The sequence below is a fragment of the Orcinus orca genome, chromosome 14 (genome assembly GCF_937001465.1).
Source record: "Orcinus orca chromosome 14, mOrcOrc1.1, whole genome shotgun sequence".
In the NCBI taxonomy this organism is placed as follows: domain Eukaryota; kingdom Metazoa; phylum Chordata; class Mammalia; order Artiodactyla; family Delphinidae; genus Orcinus; species Orcinus orca.
The window spans coordinates 10,661,475-10,686,532 of NC_064572.1; the positions used below are offsets into that span (position 1 = coordinate 10,661,475).

Sequence of the window (25,058 nt, forward strand, 5' to 3'; positions counted from 1 at the left end):
CCCTCGGGCTAACAACCTTCATGGGGCAGATGACTTCCCTTTGATAAACTATCATTATCTAATTATAGCAGCGGGCAGGTGTGTAGGCATTCACCGATCAGGCTCTGTGATGAAGAGGGAAGGTCAGTCCGGTGTGTAGGTGTGGGTGAGGCAGGGACTGGTCGCGCAGGAGATGGACAGATAGCAAGAGTACAGCCATCTTGGGGGCCTGATCATATGGCCTCCAACATACAAATCTAGGCAGGGGGTGGAGGCAACGCAATTTGTTCCATAACAGACTGGAAAATGCTTCCAAATATTGAATATGACGGTGATGTGTAAAATAGAGAGGGGACTAGAGGCACTGATGTTATCAGGTCTTACAGAAAGAATAATGAGGAAAGGAAGCCCAAGAAATGAAGATTACAATCTCCAAATCAGGGACAACTGGCAAAAAAGAGCTAGAGGTCAGTTAGGACAGAAGAGTTAGCCGATTGAGAAGCTGTGGGTCAGTCAGAAATAAAACACTGAGAGGAAAATTGGTGCTTAGATAACAGGAGGGTTTGGTGGCGGGGTGGGGGGAGGCAAAGTTTGCAGTTCTGAGTGATGGAAAATTCTAGAGACATTCAGCGGTCGAGTGGAGGTGAAATTTGAGGCAGAGGTTGGAGTTGGACAGAGATTCTGTGGTCATTCAAATTCTGGTGATAGTTAAGGATGCTGGATGGGTCAGATGAGGAAGGCAAAGAGAAGAAACCTGAAGAAGGCTTTCCGGGAAAGAGTGAGAAATGCAGAAGGTGATGGAAAGAGGACGGATGGCTCACCTAGGTAAGAAACATCCAGAAGATTACAAGGCAATGGAAGATAACATAAACTCCCCAAATATCTTCCCTTAATCCATAACAATTTTTTTAAATTTATTTATTTAATTTATTTATGTTTGGCTATGTTGGGTCTTCGTTGCTGTGTGTGGGCTTTCTCTAGTTGCGGCGAGCGGAGACTACTCTTCTTTGTGGTGCATGGGCTTCTCATTGTGGTGGCTTCTCTTGTTGCGGAGCATGGGCTCTTGGTGCACGGGCTTCAGTAGTTGTGGCACACAGGCTCAGTAATTGTGGCACGCAGGCTCAGTAGTTGTGGCACACGGGTTTAGTTGCTCCACAGCATGTGAGATCCTCCCGGACCAGGGCTCAAACCCACGTCCCCTGCGTTGGCAGGTGGATTCTTAACCACTGCACCACCAGGGAAGCCCAATAACAACTTTTAAAGAACTAAATACTAAAAACTTTTTTAAGAACATAAAGCTAAACTTTTCAGGCTAATATTGTCTCAGAATTACGGCATTCCCTAGAGCTATCAGCACTTCTTTCCCTCCTAACTGGAAGTGGATGCTCAACAATTTTATTCAAAGGAGCAGCCCTATTGAGTTCTGCCTCCCTGGGAAATCCCAAGGGCGTCAAAGGAGTCAAAGGAATGAGCATGACCATGACCCAGAGCACGCCCCTACTCATTACTCTTCCTCCTTTCTGTGCTTTGCTACAGTGTGAAGGAAGATACAGCATAAAGGCACAAACCAGACATGGTTCTGCATATGCCTAAAACCAGAGGACAGGGAACTAATATTATATTTTGCCATTATCTGATCTTAGACATTCTGGTTAATTTTCTAACCTCAGTGGCCATCTAGCCTCTTGCCACTCCCTTACCAGTGGTGTGTGGACCCGTGTCTACAATGTCATTTCCCTCCGGTGTCAGTTCATCCTGGCACTGTTCGTTTAGTGGCAGGAGAAAGCCCCAGAGCACATCTGTAGAGATAGCCAGAAACAGATCGCTGATGAGGACATGTACGTAGGAGGTAGTTTTCTCCTTCTGGAGCACTGTCTCTCCAGGAGGTTTTAACTTAGTCTATTAAGGAATGTTTTCCACAGGAAATACATACCCAATGTTATTACATAAGTCTGTAGGAAAACATGTTATTTGAAAAAGAGGGCTTCCCTGGTGGCGCAGTGGTTAAGAATCCACCTGCCAATGCAGGGGACTTGGGTTCGAGCCCTGGTCCAGGAGGATCCCACATGCCGCGGAGCAACTAAGCCCGTGAGCCACAACTACTGAGCCCGTGTGCCACAACTACAGAAGCCCGCACACCTGGAGCCCGTGCTCCGCAATAAGAGAAGTCACTGCAATGAGAAGCCCGGGCACCGCAAAGAAGAGTAGCCCGCTCACCACAACTAGAGAAAGCCCTCGCGCAGCAACGAAGACCCAATGCAGCCAAAAATAAAGAAAAGAAAAGAAAAAAGAAAAACAGATTCCCCTACAAGAATACATTTTTTTTAAGTAAGTTTGATCATGTGACTTGGTTGTGGGACAGCTCTAAAACTAGAAAAATCTCTACATTTTCTGGTTTAATAAGTATTGAATTTTTCAATAAACCAGGCCTTTTTCTCTGGAACAGGTCATTATTTCTAGAGGTATAAACATGAGTCAAATCAATGGAGTTGGTCATAATTTTTCCTCCAATCTGTATTTTGCCCAAACTCAGCTGTTTCAAAAATTGAAGCATCCTGTTTGCCTTGCTTGCTTTGGGCTTTCTGCTTTCTGGACACTAGATGGTACTATATACATATTATTTCACAAGACAAGGACCACCAACCTAGCTTGGTTATTTGAAGAATTACAGCCATATACCCTTAGGAGAAAAAGGAAAAATAATGGATGTGATTTGAGAAAGTATTAGAAAGATGAGGAGAGGGGAGGAAAATGATTTTCCAGCAACAGTTACAGAGAAACAAGAAGATGATCTTCACTTTTTTTTATTTTATTGAAGTGCAGTTGATTTACAATGTTATGTTAATTTCTTCTGTAGAGCAAAGTGACTCAGTTAAACATATATATTATTATATCTATATTATATACTTTTTCATATTCTTTTCCATTATGGTTTGTCACAGGACATTGACTATAGCTCCCTGTGCTATATACAAGGATGATCTTTATAAAGTGATCTTTTTTTATACATCTGTTCCAAAGAGGGAGACAAGCAAGGAGCTTCAGAGCCGTAAGCTAGGTCAAATCTCCAAATGTGTATCTCCAGCATAGGCAGGATTGAATCAAATGTCTCGAGTACTAGGTGTCCCACCATCATTAGACACTGAAAACAGAATTCTGTTTTCAGTGTTCTGTTTCAGAATTCTGAAAACAGAATTCTGCACTCAGTGTAAGCAGAGCCAAGGTATCAACATAACACAGTCCTGACTATGTCGTTGGAGGTCTGAATCTAACCACGTCCGAAGTTAGCCCTACAGCAAGAATTTTCAGTTGTGTGATCCAATGTGTTCCCTTTTCACTTAAGCCAGCTTGAGTGTGTTGTACTCTGGCAACTGCAAGCACATTTGCAGGGCTATATCTGATGAACTGGGATGAACAGAGAACAAACTGGACAGAGTAAACAGTCAACATACACATGCAGGAGTGAGTTATGCTTATGTTTATAACTTGGGTCAAGTGTTCAAATGTGACAAAATTATTCTCTTCAGAAAAATAGATGCTCAGGATATCCCATTAGCTGCAGCAGGAGTCTTAAAGTGATGCTAGATATTATAGGCTAGTAGATAGTAAGACGAATTGCTAAAGAGATTCTGCAGGTTTGGCACAAAATGCTCAGCTATATTCTATGTGGATAATTTGATAGGATTCTATAAGATCATCTTGCTGATGAACTTTCTCTCTTACATAGGAATGCTTCAGAGTTACTCCGTCCAAATAAAGGATTTTCTCATCTTTGAAGATTCTTTGTAGGTGTTAACTTTCCCCGTGGTAGCAATAGTCACGAAGCTGGAGTCATAATTTGTGAACTCTGGGTCTGCTCTAGAGATGAATTTCAACAGAACACTCAGGCTTCTTTAAATGATATTTAATTAGATAAATACATTGAATTAAAATAAAATTTAATGAAAATGACAATCTAAGACAGCCTCAAGGAAACAGATAATTCATTTCTTCTTCTTTAGCATTTTCAGAGACTGAATACAGTTAAGAAATGTAACAGTTAATTTGTGGTTGTGATAGCCAATTTGCAAATGAATCGTTAAAAAAATCATTTCTTTCATACTTAATAGAAATGAATTTAGTGAGTTCACATCCCTAAAGATAAGGACACTTTTTGGGACTGCCCTGGTGGTGCAGTGGTTAAGAATCCACCTGCCAATGCAGGGGACACGGGTTCGAGCCCTGGTCCGGGAAGATATGGTCCGGGAAGATCCCGCATGCCGCAGAGCAACTAAGCCCGTGCACCACAACTACTGAGCCTGCGCTCTAGAGCCCATGAGCCACAACTACTGAGCCTCCGTGCCGCAACTGCTGAAGCCCGTGTACCTAGAGCCTGTGTTCTGCAGCAAGAAAAGCCACCTCAATGAGAAGCCCGCACACCGCAATGAAGAGTAGCGCCCGCTTGCCTCAACTAGAGAAAGCCCGTGCGCAACGAAGACCCAATGTGGCCAAAAATAAATAAAATTTATTTTAAAAAATAATAATAAGGACATTTTTCATTCTGAAGCTTGAAAACTCCTTGTTTTCCTTGAAGGTGCCCTAGCTTGCCTCTCTGTGCTTTGTTTATCTCTGTGAAGACCTCCTCTGAACAGTCTTACCCTGTGATTCCCCTTCCCTCTCAGGACTTTGCTCCATCAGTCAGGTCCTTCCTTTTCACATTTAGTTTCTTTCTATCTGTTGAGCCTGCAATGGTTAATGTTATATGCATCAGCCTGATTGGGTCACAAAGTGCCCAGATATTTGGTCAAACATTATCCTGGGTGTTTCTCTCAATAGATAGATGATAGATAGATAGATAGATAGATAGATAGATAGATAGATAGATAGAATATATACATATATATTCTACTGGCTCTGTTTCTCTGAAGAATCTTGACTAATACAGGATCCTTCTCTATCTTAAAAAGCAAGAAAAAGGAAGAAAAAGAAAAGAAAGATGAGTGAATCTTGTTGCCTCTTAGAAAGATAAAGTAAAATTTGTCATCTTATTGGGCCCCAACACCATCTCTGGCAGTCATCTTCCTTTTCCCCATTTCAACTTCTCTCTTAGGTATCTGTGGTCTGTGGTCGCTCTCCCACTTCTTAATTCCTGGCTTTTGGATCCCTTACAAATCTGGCTTCTCCCCTCTCCACACAAACTGTAGCCTTGAAGGAAATCAGTGACCTCTGGATTGCAAAGGTCTGTATCCCTTTTCAGTCCTTATTCTTTTGGCCTCTTCTGTGCTAACATGGCCAATGAAAGGTTCCTTTAAAATTGCAAAAGTTTCCTTTCAGGAAATTTGAAAAGTTCTGAAAAGTGCAGAGGAGGAAAAACCTCACCTGTAATCACAATACTCAGAGATAACTACTTGTTGGTGTTTTTGGTTCATCTTCTTCCTATATTTTTTCCCATAGTATACATACTGTTTTAGATCAAATTTGTGATCATACTACATGTCCTTTGAACATCTGTTTTCCTTTTACGTTGAATATATTATGGATATTTCTCCATGCCAATAAATATTCTTCTGCAATAATTTTTTTCATGCCAGCGAATCTGATCATCATATTGATACATTAAAACTTATTTTTGGGCTTCCCTGGTGGCGCAGTGGTTGAGAGTCCGCCTGCCGATGCAGGAGACACGGGTTCGTGTCCCGGTCCGGGAAGATCCCACATGCCACGGAGCGGCTGGGCCCGTGAGCCATGGCCGCTGAGCCTGCGCGTCCAGAGCTTGTGCTCCGCAACGGGAGAGGCCACAACAGTGAGAGGCCCGCGTACCGCAAAAAAACAAAACAAACAAAAAACTTATTTTTATCTCTTTCCCACTCTTAGGTGTTTAAGTTGTTTCCATTAAATATATATAAATATATATATATATATATATATATATATATATAGTCAAGAAGAGCGAAACTCAAGCAGGAGCAATGTTAGCTAATGAGTTCTTACAGATTTCCTTGGAGAAGGAACAGCAAGGTCTGAATTGGGCATGGTGAGCTTTCAGAACTAACACACGTTCTCTGTCATTCTTTCCTGAGGTGAGAGGTGTATTTAACCCAAAGAGTATGGAGAACCTCCCTCTCAAAGCTGGATTAATCCTGAGTTGAGATGTGTTGGGAGCATAAATGATCTTGGGAGGTCCCAAGTGGACTTGGCATTGAGTAGAATATTTCTTCCATCTTTGGTTAAGTCTTCTATTGAGGAACATTCTATCTTGGAATAGATGAGAGCTTTTATAAGTCCTGTGAATGCTATCAGATAGAATTTTAGCAATCTTGAAATAGATAGCTCTGGGGGAGTACATTTCCCTCTCTGGGCTTCAGTTTCCTCATACCTAGGGGAAATGTATGTTTAGACATTCTCTAGGATTCCCTCCTGTAATTCCATGATCCTGTACACAGAAATGAATGAAGAAGTTCTCCTTCTGTCTTGTCCACGTGGATTACCACGACAGCTGCCCACGCCCAATTAGCACGTCACAACGAAACATGCAGTCACGGGCCATGCAATACCTGGTGGGAACTAGGTCTCCACAAGAGGAAAGGCTAAGTGGATAAGGAACAGACTTTGTGGGAATCAGTGGGAGCCAAAGTGCTGAGTTTTATCAGATGCAAAGCAAGAAGGAAATGAGTCATTTGGAGGGTACAGTAAAAAATCAATGGAAGAGTCCTAGCTTAGAATCAATAGGCGTAAAATTGCAGGAAGTTGTCCTTTGTTTAAACTAGGATTTTTCAGCTTCAGTACAATTGACATTCTGGGTCTGAGAAGTCTTTGCTGGGGGTCGTCCTGTGCATTGTAGGATGTTTAGCAGTACCGTTAAACGCCAATAGCACACTCTCCCACAATATGACAACCAAAAATGTCTCCAGGTATCTCCTGGTGGGGTGGGGCGGAGTGGGGGCGGTGACAAAATCTCCCTTCCCCTTTTGGGAATCACTGCTTTAAACTTAATCATCCTTAGCAAATAGGGATCCGACCAGTCAGGAAGGAATTCTTGGAGAATTTAATTCTGTAATGAACCACGAAGTTAAAGTAAAATGATAGAAAAGGGCTTAATTTTTGTAAGTAAAACGTCTGGTTTATAAGAGCAAACAGCATGAAATTATTTCCAAACAATTTAGATTGTCTTTTAATAATGTATGACAAATATTCTTTCTTTTTAATTTTTAAAATAAATTTATTTATTATTGGCTGTGTTGGGTCTTCGTTGCACCACGCGGGCTTTCTCTCGCTGTGGTGAGCGGGGGCTGCTCTTCATTGTGGTACGTGGGCTTCTCATTGCGGTGGCTTCTCTTGTTGTGGAGCATGGACTCTAGGCACGTGCGCTTCAGTAGTTGTGGCATGTGGGCTCAGTAGTTGTGGCACGCGGGCTTAATTGCTCCACAGCATGTGGGATCTTCCCGGACCAGGACTCAAACCCGTGTCCCCTGCATTGGCAGGCGGATTCTTAACCACTGCACCACCAGGGAAGTCCCAATAATGTATGATAAATAATCTTTAAAAGAGGTGCTAACATTTGACCCTTGAAAATAATTTAAATAAGATCTCTTGCAGGATGAGGGAGGAACATAAACGACTATAAGTGTTTCAAGTAGAAAGGGATTTAATATAGGGAATTAGGTTCTTACAAAACTGTTGGAAGGACAGGAGGAGTAAAAGTTGGGGATCTACACAATCTTTCAGGTCCACCATTGCAGGCTTGGATACAGCCAGGGCATAGCTTCTGTCACCTTTCGGTCAGAAATCTGCAGAAAACCTCTGCCCATGTCCAAGAGACAGAGTTGATCAGGTATCTCGAAGACACTGATCTTATGCAGAACCCGTATTTCCACAGCTTCTGATGGACAGAGTAGAATGGGTTCTAACTCCCTTCTAATTCTTAAAGCTAGCGTGAGTCTATCTCATTGGTAAAATTATATTTAAAACCTTCCTATCAAGAAGCCTAGAGAATACAATTCCCAGGCATCCAGCTGCTATAAGACAGGAGAGACTATAGGAAGGAGTGGGAATGCTGCTGGCTGCAACAGATAATATCCAACACAGAAATCTTTCTCAACTGTTTTGTTTACTGAATTGCTCAAACAGTATTTTTCCCAGTCTTTTCTGCTCCTTGACTCTTGGGCCAAAAATTTTCCCAAGCTTCTATCCATTCACGACACTATTCAAGCATATGAACTCAAGTAGTTCAAATCAATTACCTGGAGAAAAGAATAATAATGGAAAAGTTCTCTAGTGATGACTAATTGTGCACAACTACAATTAGATCTTTAGTTGAAGGCGTTTTGAAATTGCTTTAAGCATGTAGTTAAAGGCATGAACAAAAGTGGTTATTTTTCTTTAAATTTCAAAATCTAATCAGTCATCTGAAAATTGCCATGACGTATGAAAGCTTTCCGTTGACCTTCTTCATACTAGTAAGTTACCATAGGAGGCATTTTCCTAGCATTTCCTAAAAACAGCATCACCAAAAATATCTCTTGCCAGAGCCTCATTAGGTGCTGTCATTTGTGGAAGAACCATCTCTGGGTGTTTATCAGGCTATTACCCATAATGTTAGAGAATCTGGTTGTGTCTTTGCTGGCAATGAATAGCCTATTGAGGAGGCTGGGGAAGATAATCATATGCAAGGTTGATAGATACAAGAAGATCACTCACACAAAGAAATGTCACTCACACAAAGAAATGTCCCTAGGCTCCAATTGGCTCAAGTGATGGGATAGAATTCACAAAATAGTTTCAGAATGAAGATTTATTCCAATTTAAATAGAGAAAGGAAGAGAGAGAGAGAACATAATATTTTTAAATGGGAAAAGACTTCTTTTCCTCAAAGAAGATGTAAGAACTCCTGAAAGCCTTCAAGTGTGCAGAGTCCTTGATTAGTATAACCCTGGTCTCTATACTCTTGTCTGTATTGCCTATGGTCTTTAACATAGGCAATTTAAAGAGTTAGCAGAGGCTAATGAGAGCAATAATCCACAAGACTGTTGCTACTAAAACAAATTTCTATATTACTGGGTACCTCTAGGTACTTAGAAATTTCCATTTACAATGGACAGATCATCAGACAGAAAATTCAGAAGGAAAATTTGGTCTTAGTAACACATTAGACCAAATGTGTGTGTGTATATATATATAGAGAGAGAGAGACATTCCATCTAAAAGCAACAACAGAATACACATTTTTTCAAGTGCACATGGAACATTCTCCAGGGTAGATCACATGCTGGGCCACAAAATAACTCTTGACAAATTTAAGAGGATAGAAACTATATCAGGCATTTTTCCCCAGCCACAGTGGTATGAAACTAGAAATCAGTTACAGAAAGAAAAATAGGAAACAAACACATGGACACTAAACAACATGCTGCTGAGAAAACAATGGGTCAATGAAGAAATCAAAGAGGAAATCAGAAAATGCCTCAAGACAGATGAAAATGGAAACACAACTTTCCAAAATCTGTAAGATGCGGCAAAAGCAGTTCTAAAAGGGAAGTTTATAGCAATAGAGACCTACCTCAAGAAACAAGAAAAATTTCAAAAAACAACTTAACAAAATTCCTTTCTAACAAAGGAATTAGAATAAATAAATAAAGCTCAACATCAACAGAAGGAAGGAAATGATAAATATCAGAGAGGAAATAAATAAAATAGAGACCAAAAAATATAATAGAAAAGATCAGTGAAACCAAGAGCTGGCTTTTTTGAAAAAGTAAGCAAGACTGATAAACATCTAGCCAGGCTCATCAAGAATAAAAGAGAGAGAACCCAAATAAAATAAGAAGTAAAAGAAGAGAAATAACAACTGATATCACATAAAAGCAAAAAGTCATAAGAGACTACTCCAAACAGTTATATGCCAACAAATTGGACAACCTAGAAGAAATGGACAAATTTCTAGAAACATTACAACCTTCCAAGACTGAATCAGGAAGAAATAGACAATCTGAATGGACCTATCACGAGTAGTGAAATTGAATTTGTAATTAAAAAAAAAAAATCCCAGCAAGCAAAAGTCCAGAACCTGATGGTTTCATAGGGGAATTCTACCAAACATATGAAGAAAAAAGCTAATAGCTATCCTTCTCAAACTATTCCCCAAAACTGAAGAGCTGGGAACACTCTCAACTTCATTCTGTGAGGCCACCTGATATCAGAACAAGACAAGGACAATACAGAAAAGGAAAATTAAAAGCCAATATCTCTGATGAATATAGATGCAAAACTTCTCAACAAAATATTAGCAAACTGAATTCAACAAAATATAAAAAGTATCATACACCATGATCAAGTGGGATTTATTCCAGGGATGCAAGGATAGTTCAGTGTTCACAAATCACTCAATGTGATACCCCACATTAACAAAAGAAGGAATAAAAATCACATGATCATCTCAGTAGATGCAGAAAAATGTATTTGACAAAATTCAATATCCATTCATGATAAAAACTCTCATCAAAGTTGGTAGAGAGGGTATATGTTGGTATATCTCAACATAATAAAGGCCATTTATGATAAACCCACTGCTGACATCATACTCAGTGGTGAAAAGCTGAAAACCTTTCCTCTAAAATCACGAACAAGACAAGCATGCCCACTCTCACCACTTTTATCCAACATAGTTTTGGAAGTCCTAGCCACAGAAATCAGGCAAGAAAAAGAAATAAAAGGCATCCAAATTGGAAGAGAAGAAGTAAAACCATCACTATCTGCAGATGGCATGACAATGTATATATAAAACCCTAAAGTCCCCACCAAAAAACCATTACAACTAATAAATGAATTCAGCAAAGTTTCAGGATACAAGATTAATGTACAGAAATCTGTTGCTTTTCTATACACTAATAATGAACTATCCAAAACCTAGAAAACAATCCTGTTTAAAATCACACCAAAACCAAAACAAAACCCTATGAATAAACTTACCAAGGAGGTGAAAGACCTATATTCTGAAAACTATAAAACATCGATGAAGGAAATTGAAGATGATACAAAGAAATGGAATGATATCCCATATTCATGGATTAGAAGAATTAATATTGTTAAAATGTTCATACTGCCCAAAGTAATCTACAGATTTAATGCAATCCCTATAAAAATATCTATGACATTTTTCAGAGAACTAGAATAGGTAATCCTAAAATGTATATGGACCCACAAAAGACCCTGAATTGCCAAAGCAATCTTGAGAAAAAAGAACAGAGCTGGAGGTATTACACTCCCTGATTTCAGATTATGCTACAAAGCTACAGTAATCAAAACAGCGTGGTACTGGCACAAAAACATAGATCAACAGAACAGACTAGAAAGCCCAGAAATAAGCCCACACACTTATGGTCAATTAATCTATGACAAAGGAGTAAAGAATATATAATGGAGAAAAGACAGTCTCTTCAATAAATGGTGCAAGGAAAACTGAACAGCTACATGTAAAAGATGGATTTGTGACATAACTTTCCCTCTTTTAAAAAAAATCCTCTTATATTAGAAAAAACTCAGTTATTTGGGGTATTATATTCCAATAATTTAATTTATTTTTATCACTGTGATATTAAAGGTACTACCTCAGTCACCCTTGGAGTTGAGTATAAAAGTTGGCATCATGTTGGCTTCTCAATTGCTTGATTAATACAGAATATTTATCAAAATAAAATACCAAAAAGCCTGGCTTTGTCTCAAACTTGATTTTCTTATACCAGAAGCCCTATTTAATGAGACACTTAGAATTCCATAACACCCACCATGGTGCTGTCACAAATGATGCCACTGTTAGAGAAGATGAAAAAGATGAAGTAGAAGAAAGCCAAGTGAGAAACACTCTCCTCAAAGGAATGCAGAGGAAGAACTTGAAAAGAAGGATGGAATTGACCAAGAAAGCACAGAGGGAGGGAAAGGGGAAGGGCAGTCGGTGCTCTTGTTAATCTGTTGGTAAATTCCAAATGTTTAGAGTGTGCTTTGTACACCAGGGCTATCTATGGAATTTCATCATCTAGGAATACTTTGGGGTAGGAGTCTTCTCATGCTCGATAGTATATCAAGACAAATTTTAGCTGAGAACTGAGGCAGTATGGTACTTCCTTGACTTGTTTTGCAGTATTTCCTTTCTCTAATTACCTAATTATAGTACGTTCTTTCACCATTAGCAAAAGACTCTCAACCCAAATACTGATTCCTGGCAATCTGTGCTCTCAGCGAGCACCAATGAGCATCTACTAGGCACAGGCTCATGAGGGCTCCTTCTGAAATGAGAATGGCCCTTGTTTGTCAGTGCTGAGCACAATCTCCCCAGATGTCTGCAAAATCTTTTATCAGATCATTTAAAACTGCCTGAAATCTGGATAAGTAAGGCACGTATTATTGGTTGCCAAGATCCACTTATTTGGGAATCACTGAGCTTTTGAAAGAAAAACAAATGCAGTAAATAGGCATGACCCAGCCTAAGTTTCAGTATCTTAGAAACTAAACCCACCAGAGTGAGACAGACTGAACAATTTCATTTATCAATCTGGACTAATACCTTTATCCAAAAGAGATCCTTCAAGTTATACCACTTAAGATAAAGATTATGTCTATTCACTAAAAGCATGCAATACAGTAAGTCTGCTCAGTGGTTTAGGGCAGAAGCACTGATTTTACATGTATAATTTCCTTTTGAAACCAGAAAACACGCCTTCACTGTTTTTTAGTTCACATCCCCCCCAAAATAAAAATTCATAAGATGGATAAAAATCAAGTGGGTGGCTCTCTGCCTTACAAAAACATTCAGCCTCAGAGTTATTTTCAATAGTGAAATTCGCTCTTTTGTTCCGGCTTCCCTTAAAGGTGTTTACCACTTGAGAGGAAAACACAGGCCACTCCGGTTTAGGGGGGTTGGGAGTTGGAGAAGTTACTGCCAAAGGGAAATTAATCAACGGGAAGACAGAGCAGGTCTGGACAGCTAGAACAATGAACTGCCGTATACACGTGCAACGAAATGTTAATACTGCTCTAGTAATACAATGAACCTTCCTAAAGCATAATGTTATCCTGTTTAAAATCTTTGGTTCAAAATCTCAGTGACTCCCTCAGGTCCAGAATTTGGTAGATGTTCCCTTAGCAGCAGGGGCTCCTTCAGTACCAGCAGCAGCTGATGCTTTGAGCATGTCTCCACGTCTCTCTCACTCCCAGAACTCAGGGACACGTGTCTCCCTCAACCTGTTCTGTGGTTACGTGGCTCTGGCCATCATGCAGCCTCTTACCTCTGCCTGGACTGTCTTTCCTACTTTCCCTCCAACCCCGGCCTCAGTCTCCTCCGTCTCCTGCTGCCAAAGTACACCTTGTCCGCCTGATAAACTCCTACACATCACTCAAGAGCCAGCTTAAGGATTCACTTTTCTGCAAAGCTTTCACTCACTTCCCAGATCTGATCCATCATTGTAGCCAGGGACTGAGGGTCCCTGAAGAGAGTGTAAAGTGGGATGATGACTTTCCAGTAGTTTCAAACTGAGCTGAATCAAGAAGAATGTTGCTCTGTTCATGACCTTGCTGCCTATGGAGAATTCATGGTAAGCTGTGTTGATGAGGACCCAAGGCTGTTTGGAATCCAGTATCTTGAAGAATGGGCCTTGAACAATGAGTGTATCAGGGCTTTCTCACAAAAGGAGGTGAATAGTATTGAGAACAAAAGTGATTTCATTTATAACGGAAGAGGGAGAAAAATGAAGATATACAAGTGGAGATGCTATAGATATTACTATTTACCTAAGTTTATGTTCTAAAAGTAGCCAGATAAGTGGTGGAATCCTGTACTTGACTAAACAAGCAAAGAGATCGTTTCATATTTGTAACTTCAAAGTATATTGATTAACTCATGTTTGGACCAGATGATGGTAGAGGTACATTTCTCTCTATTATCTATCTCTTTGGTGTTTCCAGAGCACTCTTACATTATCATTGTTGTCCTTTCATTAGTCTGCTGAGCTGTCAACGTGATGAGGTCAGAGTTTTGCTCATTCTGGTGTCTCCAGCGACTAGCAGAGTTTTTGACATATGGTAGGTATTTGATAAGTATTTGTGGAATAAATTGATGTGTATATAATGTCATAGTTTGGTTCCTCTCATTTACTGTTGTGTCTCTGGAACCTAAAACAACATCAGCATGTTGTTGGATGCTCTCGGGAAATATTTCTTTTTTTTTTTTTGCTTTATGTTTTTTTCTTTTTTTTTTAACACCTTTATTAGAGTATAATTGCTTTACAATGGTGTGTTAGTTTCTGTTTTATAACAAAGTGAATCAGCTATACGTATACATATACCCCCATATCTCCCCCCTCTTGCGTCTCCCTCCCTCCCACCCTCCCTATCCCACCTCTCTAGGTGGTCACAAAGCACCGAGCTGATCTCCCTGTGCTATGCAGCTGCTTCCCACTAGCTATCTATTTTACATTTGGTAGTGTATATATGTCCATGCCACTCTCTCACTTCGTCCCAGCTTACCCTTCCCCCTCCCCATGTCCTCAAGTCCATTCTCTACGTCTGCGTCTTTATTCCTGTCCTGCCCCTACATTCTTCAAAACCATTTTTTTTCTTTAGATTCCATATATATGTGTTAGCATACGGTATTTGTTTTTCTCTTTCTGACTTACTTCACTCTGTAGGACAGACTCTAGGTCCATCCACCTCACTACAAATAATTCAATTTTGTTTCTTTTTAAGGTTGAGTAATATTCCATTGTAGATATGTGGCACATCTTCTTTATCCATTCATCTGTCAATGGGCACTTAGGTTGATTCCATGTCCTGGCTATTGTAAATAGAGCTACAATGAACATTGGGGTGCATGTGTCTTTTTGAATTATGGTTTTCTCAGGGTATATGCCCAGTAGTGGGATTGCTGGGTCATATGGTAGTTCTGTTTTTCGTTTTTTAAGGAACCTCCGCACTGTTCCCATAGTGGCTGTATCAATTTACATTCCCACCAGGAAATAGTTCTTAAACAAGTGAATATAGTAGAGCTGATCGTCTCTAGCCCTCACCTTTGACGTGAGGACATACTGCATGTCATGAGCCTAATACAGTGCCTGGTATGCATTAGCTACTCATTGTGTGTGCTTTTTCTTCTTGTCAGCTTGGAGAAGCAAGCTGAGGTGTTCTGGGAGAGGAAAAAACCCTCCTAGCTAGCATACAATGGATCCTCAGAGGGAATATGGCTACCATCAAGCCAACAGGACATTCATCACCTGATAGACGTATGCTTATCAGACCCTTAAAATGCTGTTTGATAATTGATGTTTATGATGGTAGAATGGTCCAGCTGAAAAGACGCTGCGAGTTCATCTAATCCATCCCTCAAATTATACAGGTGACAAAATGGGGCCTCATGAGCATCTAAGCAACGGGCCATGAGTCCAAAGGTGTGTTGGTGCCGAGCAGGGGACAGAACTCAGGCCTCTTGTCTCCTAATCTGGAGCTCTTTCCATTCTACCAGGTTGTTGTAACAATAATTTGTATCAATTAGAAGGAAGATATTAGGCTTTTTTTTAAAAAAAGAGAGAGAGAGAAAAAGCCATTACTTCTAAATTTTTAAAAGAATGTTCTTTGGTTTGGGGAAGGCTGGAAAAGGACACAGCTGTGGGATCAACAACATACATTGAATTTTAGAATTCCTCATGTGTTTACAGATTTCACCATGAACCAAAAGTGGAGCAATTACCAGTTAAAGGTACTGAAGCCCTAAGTCCAGGAAATTCTGAGGTGCTGGGTGTCTGATGGGCTTCCAGAATTGGTACCTTTTCTTGACCATCCACAGCAGGATCTGAGGTGTGAGAACTATTTGAGAGCAGAGGGCCTCGTTTGGTGTAGGAAGGGAAAGGATCCACAAAGGATCTCCTGATGCCCCTGGCGGTGGAGGGCTGGCCCCAAAGGCAGACAAAGGTTGTCTGAAGTTCTCCTTGTTGAGGGGCAGAGCAGAGAGGTTACACAGGTGGTTTCTGGAACAAAAGCCTGGAGTCTGAATTCCATTTGTACCACTCACTCATTTATCTTGGGCAACTTTAAAATTTCCAAAGCTTTGATTTCCTCATGTCGGAGAAGGGGACATTTCCCCCTCTACCCCTCTTGAGTTCTTGTGGCTGGACTAATAATAAAATTGACACAAGACAGATGAACAGGAGAAAAAGAAATGAATTTTAATTCAGGCACATGGAGGTCTCAGAGAAATGGGACCTAAGAAGCGGCCAAAGAGGACAGCTTTTATACTTTTTAGACAAAGAAACAATAAATTTGTGAGAACTGAGGGGACAAAAAAAACTGAGGTTTTGGGTGCCCAAGGAGTGAAGAATCCAAACAGAGTTTGGGCTTGGGGTCAATTGAAGAAGGTCACAGGTTTGTTTATAGAGGCTTCTCGGCCATCTCTGGTGATAAGGGTGTCCTTCCATCTCCAGATGCAGGGAGTACACCTTTCACCTGAGATACTTATTTCCTGCTTTCAGGGAGACAGAAAGGAGGGTCAGAGTGTCCCTCTTGCACTGGCCACTTCTTAAGTCACTTTAATTCAAAATAATCAATATGCCATGAGGCACATTTTGGGGTGTCCTACCTGGGGCCCCAACACTAACTTGTAACATGGGTATGATAATAATAATAATGTTTGGGGAGTAATTTATCACAATGCCTGGCACTTAGGATAAATTATTGAAAACTTTTAGTTGCAAAATACTTCATATGCATAGACATTTCTGGAAAAAGATCTAGTCAGGAAAGCCAAGCTCCACTCAGCAGGAACTGTTTGTCAGGGTTGTGCCTGACCCACTGGAGAGGAAAGGGCCTGGAAACTCTAACTTCCTATGATTGGATGGCTCAGCAGGTAACTCAGGGACAGTTACTAATGCCACACTTTCCTCTTCTTTGCCTTCAACAAAACACTGCCATTCGTCTCCCCCACCTGGAGGGCAAAGCTCAGCTCCCTGGTTTGCCATCCTGGCTGGTCTCTAATGCCCTGGGAGAGCTTAATGGGCAAACACCCAATCTCCCTGGAGTTCTCCTTCATCCAACAAGAAATAAGAAGGTATCATTCCTTCCTGGAATCCCAGCGTTTCTGGATCTGCATTTTCCACGTGCCCTCCAGGCTGGAAAGCAGGGCTGTCTTTGAAGCACGGTCCATTTTATAATAGATAACATCTCTCTTTTTTTTTTTTTCTGGTACGCGGGCCTCTCACTGTTGTGGCCCCTCCCATTGCGGAACACAGGCTCCGGACGCGCAGGCTCAGCGGCCATGGCTCACAGGCCCAGCCGCTTCACGGCATGTGGGATGTTCCCGGACCGGGGCACAAACCCGTGTCCCCTGCATCAGCAGGCGGACTCTCAACCACTGTGCCACCAGGGAAGCCCTAACATCTCTTTTTTAAACGCCTGTATTCTCTCTCTTGCATGCCAGGCCTGGTGGGAAGCAAAGGGCCTCCCCGAAGGAGACAAGCCCATTCTCCAGTTCACGTGCCCCCAGAACATCACAGAGCCCTGCCTGTCCCTCCTGAGCACCGGTTCCCCAGAGACACAGGAGTAAAAAGGGAAGTCACTTGGTGTCCTATTTCTTAGAAGTCTGAACAATAGAAAGATTTCCTGTGAAACCAGCTGAGAGCTAAATATTCTTGGAAAGGGCCTACATGAGTCATATTTGCAGCATCTGGAGAAGAACACTTCCGTGAACCCCAAGAAGGCACAGGTGCTTCAGAGGGCGGGGGGGAAACAAGTATCAAAGTCGTCATAGGGGTGTGTCACAGGGACACTCTCAACATTGGCTCTGGGCACAGAGTAGAGTATGTGAAGTTTGTTGTGTGTGTGTTTTACTTGCTAACTTTCCACCTCTGTCCCAGAGAGCCTGTGAAACCACCTAGCAAATCTCTTCATTCCTGGAGGAAAGCAGTTAATAAATGAGTCTTAACTCAGTCTCTTGATTTAAAATGAAATCAAGCTTAGCTTTATCATTTTCCAGGGAGATTCTGGATTTTAAAAAGTAATTCTTAGGGGACTTCCCTGGTGGCGCAGTGGATAAGAATCCGCCTGCCAATTCGGGGGACACGGGTTCGAGCCCTGGTCCGGGAAGATCCCAAGTGCAGCGGAGCCACTAAGCCCGTGCGCCACAACTACTGAGCCTGTGCTCTGGAGCCCGTGAGCCACAACTACTGAACCCGCGTGCTACAACTACTGAAGCCCGCGAGCCACAACTACTGAAGCCCGTGTGCCTAGAGCCCGAGCTCCACAACAAGAGAAGCCACCGCAGTGAGAAGCCCGCGCACCGCAACGAAGAGGAGTCCCCACTGGCCGCAACTAGAGAAAGCCCGTGCGCAGCAACAAAGACCCAGCGCAGCCAAAAATAAATAAAATAAATTTATTTTTTTTAAAAAAGTAATTATTAGTGAGAACACGCATAATTCAAACGGAAGGACTCATAAACGTGGCACTTCCAGCCAGAGTCAGGAAGGTGTGTGGCAGCGCCCCCCAGGAGCCCCATCCTTTCCACACACACGGTTGCTGGATGTCCAGTCTCAGAGACCAGGGCTGTGGACAAAGGCGTCTCTCCCCCTCTCTCCTTCTCTCTTTCTCTGTAAAGTAGCTAAACTTCCTCAGTACTGATTACTCAACAAAGAAGATAGGAACTGCATTTTTTGAAGACCAAAACCTGGCCCATAGGTGTCCCTGTTGGGTTTGATCTTGTTTCCCTTCTTAAATGTAAGATTTCCCTTGAAGGAAGGGGGGCGTTTGGCCTCCAAGGCTAAGCTAAGGAAGAAATCTTCAACAAACAAAGGATGCCGCTCGCTATCAAGCCCTCAGCCCCTGCAGCCAGCCCCAACGGTGCACCCCGAGAGCTCTCAGGATGGGACAGAACAGGATACCTGTCCTCAGCAGCTGAGGTACATATCAAAGAAATGATCTCAATGAGCCCAGACTCTTGCATCTGCCCATACAGAGAAAAGCACTACATTCATTAACTTGAGATGTCTGGTTTTCTTTAATTAACTGCAATTAACAGACGTTCTGACTCCCTGGTCTTTGTTGCAAAAACCCCTATATATCCTGGCTCCGCCTTGACCTCTTTGGAGCTATCCCTCCAGCTATCTGAGAGGGTGTCTCCCAGGCCTAAGTTCTCAGCAAGTCCACCAAATAAAACATAATTCTCACCTTTTAGGTTGTGCAGTTTCTACCTGTGGACACTTCCTTTTTCTCAGAGTTTCTGCAGAATGTTTTCTCCAGGAAGACTTCACAGGAGACTGGTGTGAGCCAGCGTTGAAGGTAGGACCGAGATTTCTCTCTGTCTCTGCTCCCTTCATTTAAAACAAGCTTGGCCCCTGAATGGCTGGACTTTCTGGCCTCTCACCCTTACCTCCCCCGAATCCTGTGCAGTTGTTCTACTGTGGAGGCCCTTCTGGCTCTGCCCAGACTTCTCTCTGTGGGATGCCCTCCTCCCTTTCCCCTGAATAACTCCTAATCGTCCTTTGCTACAGTGCTCAAAATATGTGCCACACAGGGACTTCCCTGGTGGTCCAGTGGTAAAGAATCCGCCTTCCGATGTAGGGGACACGAGTTCGATCCCTGGTCAGGGAACTAAGATCCCCCATGCCGCGGGGCAACTGAGCCCGCATTCCACAACTACTGAGCTTGCGTGCCTCACCTAGAGCCTGCGTGCCACAAACTACAGAGCCCATGCGCCCCAATAAAAAAAAAAAAGTGCCACACACCAGCTGCTGGTCTAGGACAATCCGTTAGTGGCTTGTGACGAGACAAGAATGTTAAATGACTGACTCACTGAGCACACTGTTTAGTTCAGTTCTTGCTCTTTCTCAATGAAGGAAGCAGTGTGTGGATTTACCTTCTGACGCAAGCTCCCTTTCTGGTCACAGGCTGACCTGCCTGAGTCCAGGATTGATCTGTTCTCCTCTGGGAAACCCCCAGCAGCCCCTCCATGCCCACCTCATCTCTCCCTTATAGGGGAGCAGAATTTGCCACACCAAAATGTGTCTCTTTGGCATAAGGATTAATTTAGGCTGATTATTTTTTTAATTATTAATTAATTAATTTATTTATTTATGGCTGCATTGGGTCTTCGTTGCCATGCGCGGGCTTCTCATTGCGGTGGCTTCTCTTGTTGCGGAGCACGGGCTCTAGGCGCACGGGCTTCAGTACTTGTGGCGTGTGGGCCTCAGTAGCTGTGGCTCACGGGCTCTACAGCACAGGCTCAGTAGCTGTGGCACACGGGCTTAGTTGCTCCGCGGCATGGGGGATCCTCCCGGACCAGGGCTCGAACCCGTGTCCCCTGCATCGGCAGGCGGACTCTCAACCACTGCGCCACCAGGGAAGCCCTAGGCTGATTATTTTTAAGAGACAGAAGACTCAGGAAGTCTCTCTTTTTCCCTCCCTCTTAGCTGACTAAAGAATTCGGATAAAGGGTCAGTTCCCAGAATAGAGCTATCTCCAGAGGTATCTGCAGAGAACATGGCCTAGGTGTGGTTGGGGAAACGCAGCAGGGCTTAGAGATCAGAGTTCACTCGGTGTCCCATTGTCTCTGCCTGGCCCAGCAAACATTTGTTTGCAGAACATTTGCTTTTTCATCTCCGTGTCAATTGCCTTCCTCCCCTTTCAAGTCCCAAATCCCTGCTCTTTTGTCTTTAGCTGAAGGTGGTATTTAAGGTGAGGGCTTGGAGCATTTTGGTGAGTTACTCAGTTCTCCTGGGTCTCTGCCATACATACATCTTATTAAACTTCTGCTTGATTTTCTCCTGTTCATCTGTCTCATGCCAGTTAATTCTTAGGCCAACCAGGAGAACCTAGAAGGGCAGAAGAAAATGTCTTCCTTCCTGACACCCCACCTCACCCCACCAGTGTCAAAACACCTAGCAAACTCTATTGGAATCATCTATTTTCCCCAAGTTGTTTATAAGCATTTTTAAAATATCTGGGACTTGACACCTAATGGATGCTGAGGAAATATCTGTTGAATGAGTCAATAAATGACTTTTCAGTGTTTTCAATACTGAGCATTCATTCCTTTTGTACGGTTAACAACCTGGACGAGAATTTCTTTTTTTTTTGGACACACCACGTGGTTTGTGGGATTTTAGTTCCCTGACCAGGGATCGACTCCGGGCCCTCAGCAGTGAAAGTGCAGAGTCGTAACCACTGGACCACCAGGGAATTCCTTGGTGAGAATTTTTAATTAACTTTTTATGCAGTTTGGGGTATTGTACTTTCTGTCTTCCTAATATTTTAAGCCTTAACTAGGATTTCAAAGACAGAATAGATTTAGCCTTTCAGATAAATTTACCCTTTCCACAAATATCACACAGGAACCAGAAATGGGGTAAATTATGTTCACTTGAACCCCCTTTGATTACCATCAGCTTAAGTTGTAAATATGGTAGCATGGAAGGCAGGACGTTTAGCTCTCACTAAACATGGTAAATATGTAAATGTAAATATGGTAGCATGGAAGGCAGGATGTTTAGCTCTCACACCCAGGTTGCTGGCTCTGTCTCTGCCCGTCTCCACCCTGGAATCTGCTTGGGGTCTTGGTTATGCCTTCTCTCCACTCAGTGGTTCCTTGCTCAGGCCGTAGAGGAGCGACAGTGATGCAAAGATTTATCCTATCTTAGTGCTCCCAGGACACTCCTTATTTCCTGCTGAAGCCTCGGTTTCCTTAAACAAACCTCTGGAGCTTTGGGCGCTGTGAGACACAGCTGCAGCTTGGCTGAAGCTGCCATTTCAATAGTGTGTTTGTTTTCTCTCATGCTCTGCTTCCTTTGCTCATGAAAAGCCTTCCCTCTGATAAACAATAGGTCACCTGGACCCCTAAGTTTAAGAATAACATACACTCTACCCACGGTGCCTCTCCACCAAAACTACAGTGGTTGACAGAAATAGAAAACTCCCCAAGAGAAAAATAAAATGGATATGAGGACGAGCTAGTTAACCAAATTCCTGAGCCTCTGCCTTTCAACACAAATCTATCTGCTCATGTCTTTCTCCACGCAGTGCACATTCGTCCCAGTGTATCGGGGGTGTGTGTGTGTGCACGCACATGTTTTAAGTAAATACTCCAGGTGCATTTATAGACTTTTTAAAATAAATTTATTTATTTATTTTTGCTGTGCTGGGTCTTCGTTTCTGTGCGAGGGCTTTCTCTAGTTGCGGCAAGCAGGGGCCACTCTTCATCACGGTGCGCGGGCCTCTCACTGTCGTGGCCTCTCTTGCTGCGGAGCACAGGCTCCAGATGCGCAGGCTCAGTAGTTGTGGCTCATGGGCCCAGCTGCTGCGCGGCATGTGGGATCTTCTTGGACCAGGGCACGAACCCATGTCCCCTGCATTGGCAGGCGGACTCCCAACCGCTGCGCCACCAGGGAAGCCCCTAGTCTTTTTTGTAACTTAACTCCCCCCAACCCCTAACCCTGACTGACACCTACGCATTTGAGACTAAAACACCCAGAAGAAATCTTGAGCTGAGCACCCTAATGAGACAGGGGCTGCCTGGGTGGTATTTGACTCCATATTATAAGACTAATTCGATAAACTTAAATTTCTACAACCTGTTTCAGGGAGGAAACTAGCTTTCCTTTGGAATTGGCCTTCGAGCCAGAAGGTTATTACTTGGCTGTTGGCAGCCTTTAAACTGTTGGCAAAGGATGTTTTCCTTAGCAACAATTATACAAATCTGACATGCACAGGGTGTTTTTAAACTGTATAAAGTACTTTCATTTTCATTATCTCTTTGAATCCTTCCCAACTATAGACACTTCAGTCGTTTTAAGGGTGAAGCGTTTGGGGACTTCCCTGGTGGCGCAGTGGATAAGAATCCGCCTGCCAATGCAGGGGACACGGGTTCGAGCCCTGGTCCGGGAAGATCCCACATGCCACGGAGCAACTAAGCCCGTGCACCACAGCTACTGAGCCTGCTCTCTAGAGCCCACGAGCCACAACTACTGAGCCTGTGTGCCACAACTACTGAAGCCCATGCGCCTAGAGCCCGTGCTCCACAACAAGAGAAGCCACCGCAATGAGAAGCCCGTGCACCTCAACAAAGAGTAGCTCCCACTCACCGCAACAAGAGAAAGCCCTTGCGCAGCAACAAAGACCCAAAGCAGTCAAAAAAAAAAAAAGGATGAAGCGTTTGAGACTGAGAGATTTTAGGTATTTTGCCCCAAATCACACAGAGAGTAAATGGCAAACCTGGACTCCATGCCCCATATTCTGACCCCTGTTCTGGCATCTTCCTCCCTGCCTTCTGTGGGCTGAGGAGTAGCAAATACATATTCATGACATTATCACCACTCTTTTTGTTTTTCCCCAGTCAGTCTGGCTGGATTGAGAAAAAATCTGCAAGGGCAGCAGCTGTTACATCACACTGGGGCGGCGTTGGTGGGGGCCAGTGGATGCCCGCTGGTCTTCAACGTGCCTGCTCCTCCCAGGGCCTGATCAGCTCTCTGGGTGTAGGTCTTGAAACTGAGCAGGACCCTGTGGGGCTCCTGGACATGGAAGCCTTTCTGTGTCCCCCATTTCTTGTTTGTAGGGAACAGACTCCAGCCTCCGTGACCTTCCCTGAGTCCCAAGGGCAGATTCAAACAGTTGCTAATCAGGGAAGGGAGGGGTTGCAGAGACAAGGGAGAAGCAGTCAAGAAACAATAGTGCAGCCTTGGGGCAGGTCCTGGTTCCCCCTCAAGGGATACACAGAAGAGTGTCTGTGCACTCTTCTGCAGAACTAAAACCCCCAACAAATGGAAGATGTTAACTACTTGATGAAGCGTTCTTTATTCCTCGAGAACCAGAGAAGCTCATCCAGAGACCACCCGAGGCCAGATTTTAAAAATTCAGGCCCTGCACACACCCGGATCCTTAGTAGCAGCTCCGCCTTTGAAACATTGCTATAAAACTCCTCACCAAATCCTCCAAGTTTGGGACACAGAGGTACTGTGGGGCACGAGCCCACTGTATCCCGCTTTGCCTAGCAAAGCAGTAAGGCTGTTCTTTTCTGCTTCACCCAAAACTCTGTCTCCGAGATTTGATTCAGCACTGGTGCACAGAGGCCGAGTTTTCAGCATCAGTGTGAGAACATGGACCAGGTAAGGCCAAGTCCATGGCAGTCCTATCTGTCCTTCCTTTCCCTCCAACATGCAAGGGAATGAAACGTGACAATCAGTTTCTTCCAACAGTCCTTTGCCTCCAGGGTAAATGGTGAGTTGAAGGGTTTGGGTAAGGATGAGGATTGTGGCCATGGAGACTTCCTTACACTGAAAGAAACCTGTACTTTCCTGTACAAACGATACCCCTTTGTTATCATTTCCTTTGGAGCTCAGTATTAGCAGCTAAAATTGTCTTAGAAATAAATGAACAGATCCTGAACTGTCCATTGACCTTGTCAGTGAGAGGTAATTATCTCACTGGAGCTTTAACGGAAGCTGAAAATCATTATGCTTTTCAACATGACAAAATTGGCTGGAAAAGTCTACTGAAAATTCCATCTGATCTCACAGAATTTGCTTGTGAGAGTTTCAGTGAAAAGGAAACATAATTAACATCCGAAAATGTCTTATCCCTGGGCTTGTGTCTGAAAAGCTGAATATTTACTAATGTGCTTACTGAAAATGGATTAAGATAAAACCTTCTGTCTCACTTTGTGTTTAGATTACTCAGACCCCCAACCCTGGGAAGATTTCAAATTCAGTTTTAGGTGGAGGCTAGATCAGCTGCCCACTCAAAAAATAAAACTCTCCATTGGCCACTGAGCCTAGGATTTGGGAAGGAGTTCGCAGGGCCTGTGGGGAGCAGGGGCCAAACTAAGAAACGACAATAACTGGAAGTAGGAAACAAGTAAAAAGTGAGGATGACAAGGCCCCTGAACTATGAATTCATTGATCTGCAGTCACCGAGGGCAGACGGTTGCCCCGTCAGCTGGAAACAGCGCACCATGACCCAGGCTTCTGGGCCAGCAGGCCACCCTTGAACTCATAACTGTGAGCACACAGGGTAGGGGGTCCCTGGAGAAAAGGAACCCGACATGGCTTTCTTGACATAAGAGAAGCCATTTTGGGCCTAAGTCT

At 43.1% G+C, this 25,058-nt stretch overlaps 1 protein-coding gene across 3 annotated transcripts in view; it reads left to right on the forward strand.

The window, feature by feature from the left end:
• MAP3K21 (mitogen-activated protein kinase kinase kinase 21) overlaps positions 1-23,832 on the forward strand; it is a 79,871-nt gene extending 56,039 nt beyond the window's left edge. The window contains exons 12-13 of one of the 3 annotated variants that reach the window (XR_007471261.1): positions 19,160-19,263; positions 22,754-23,832. The gene's annotated coding sequence lies outside the window, so the exon portion shown is untranslated. Of the gene's footprint in view, positions 1-687; positions 3,152-3,192; positions 5,764-19,159; positions 19,264-22,753 lie in introns of those variants that run through there. The other 2 variants (XR_007471260.1, XR_007471262.1) reach the window with 2 other exon arrangements.
• The last annotated feature ends 1,226 nt before the right edge of the window (positions 23,833-25,058 follow it).